The sequence below is a fragment of the Penaeus monodon genome, chromosome 19 (assembly GCF_015228065.2).
Source record: "Penaeus monodon isolate SGIC_2016 chromosome 19, NSTDA_Pmon_1, whole genome shotgun sequence".
NCBI classification, from domain to species: domain Eukaryota; kingdom Metazoa; phylum Arthropoda; class Malacostraca; order Decapoda; family Penaeidae; genus Penaeus; species Penaeus monodon.
Genome location: NC_051404.1, coordinates 19,940,951 through 19,943,440, shown reverse-complemented (window position 1 = coordinate 19,943,440; position 2,490 = coordinate 19,940,951). Strand labels below are relative to the sequence as shown.

Below are 2,490 nucleotides of genomic sequence, written 5' to 3'. Positions count from 1 at the left end.
TCTCGGTAGATATTTAAACATAGGTGGACAAATGGAAAGACACAAATAAAGGAAAAGTCGCAGATGGTTATAACAGGATAAATTGCTGTTCGTCAGTTTTGTCGATACCGGTTTCGCCTTCATGAAGGTACGTGATGATTATGATACTATTATGTTCTTGTAACAGGGTTTTTTACAATTTTCTCCGTACGCTGAATTAGATATGGAAGATATAATCATGTAAATATCTGTGTACGTGCAGGCCTATGTCTTTATTTTTCAATGTACATTTATTTACATAATTACTAATATACAGTAAGTATATACACACACACCATTGCATTAGGTGCTGCAATACACGAGAAATTAAAACACAGATCAAGATCACTTCCCGCGTCAGCCTTGTAGGATGAAACTATGACTACAATGCGGGTCTCGTTGGCACTAGTATAGGTATCCTTGCAACCTTAAAGGAAAGTACGAACAAATAATTCTTGCAAGAATTCACTGCATACACGCAATGTAATAGCAATGCCGTATGTACTTTAGTTTATAGTTTCATTTTTTTCAGCGATCTCACTGTTTTAGGAATACTTGGAATGAAATACAGAATGCATCGTCACGTTCATTATCAAAGAGAAATAAATATCACGCATACCATGTCAGACCTCAAGAATAATATCATAATGGTAAAGGTCACGAGCTGTCGTCATCCCGTAAGAGGATTATCAAGGGCTGCATATAGGGCTGGGATTGGTCAGCTGGCCAGATTCTCGGCCCGTGATTGGCTGATGGGTCCTTTTCTTTCGTAAGTGCCGTATCAGAATAAAGTTACAATAGAGCTAAACGTACTATGTAAACACAAGGTGCTCACCGTAAGGAACGAACGTGAGACCCGAGCACACCTCTAATTAGCGATATGTTTCTCCAGCAGAAGGTCGGGGAAGAGCAGGGGAGGGGGCTGTTTGTGACAACACCCGATAGAGAAAAGTTCAGGTCGTGCATGCCGCTTTTGGTAAAGAAACAAATGAACATGAGAGAGCAGGAATTTTGTGCGTGCGTCGGTGCGTCTTGGCAAAGTGGAGAGGGGAAAGGGGGAAGGGATGGGGGTGGGTAGGAAGAGTAAATTTTTCTCCCTTCCATTTCTCGGTGAAATACCTCGCTCGTCGCTCCCGCCATCCGTTCCATACCGTTATTTCTAAATTGGTTATCTGTTTTATGGGGAGTTTCTCCTTTTATACTGTCACGATGTGTCCATTTTTCACGAACTTTCTAAAATATGGCGTTGGCAACTGCGCGCGGGGAGGGTAGAGTTCCCCAGGTTAGCGGCGCACCCTCAACGCGTTCGTTTTATATCGCTTTCCCTTGATTTCCGTGAATTATCACTGCATTCCGTTCGTGATCTTCTGCCAGCGAACGAAATGCCATTTGAAACGCCGCCGATTTTGCAGTTTCCCCTCCGAAGGGAAAAGTAGGGAAATAAAAACGTTTGAATAACAACAATCATGAACCCGTGACAGTCTGGAGATTGTGGCAGGGTTCGCCACTGGAAAGTTATTGTTTCTTTTGGGCCATTTAATAATTCACAAAATTATCTTTAAGCGACAGTAAAACCCACGTTTATTTTTGACCGGTGTTTGCATTTAAATGTGTAAAACCTTAAGAGTTACGAAAGGTGTTACAGAGTGTAAGCATGAGGATGTCTTTCCAGAATCATTCGACTCATGTTCAATGAAATGATGCCAGATTATCCAAGCGCTTTAACAAATTTGTAATTTTATTTTCATAGTTTATCATTTCCTGTAATGAAATAGATTCTATTAATTTTAATAATTATTTCTATGTATAAATTTTACATTTATATTTTCTGAATATTACTTAAGATTTAAACAATAAATAAATACTCCCGAACACTCGTTGGTGTAGTGACATACGGTGCCCGGAACTCACTGAAAAAAACTCAAGCAGTCGCTAACAAATATCATAAAACAAAACACTTTCCGTAGAATACACATTTAACTCAAGCCAAGAAACAAATATGCATTTTATGCAGCGTTCATATAACAAAAATTCCTCTCGAAAGGATCCAAATTACAAGCAAAAAGTAGCGATAGAATGTCCCCACCTGCTAGTACGTTGGCAACCCGCAGACCAAGTCAAGACAAGAGTTACCCTATCTGAGTGAGCAACTCTTGCCAGTTTATATCCCACTGGTCTAGATAGCCAGGGATGCTGGGATATTGTCGCGAGACAACTCGCTTTCACGGCGCTAGAGACTAGAATGAGTGAAGGAAAATTATACAGTGCTAAAGTTTAGTGTGGAAAAGGTGAGCTCACGAGTGCGATTCGGTGCTTTCGGTGATATTTCGTTCATGTCCTTTTTGTTGAAAAAGGTGTTTTCTTTTTCTCTGAAGTGTCGCTGTGTTTGCTGTTAAGTGCGGGATTTTGCTGTGATGAAGTGAGCGAGCGTGGAAGGGATAAGAGCAGAGCTTCCCTGAATTGCCACGTGTC

The 2,490-nt window shown here is 40.7% G+C and overlaps 1 protein-coding gene across 1 annotated transcript in view; it reads left to right on the top strand.

Moving 5' to 3' along the window:
• Positions 1–2,167: 2,167 nt before the first annotated feature.
• LOC119585121 overlaps positions 2,168–2,490 on the top strand; it is a gene marked incomplete in the record, with an annotated part of 138,847 nt that continues 138,524 nt past the window's right edge. Inside the window, 1 exon segment of the mRNA XM_037933753.1 lies at positions 2,168–2,306.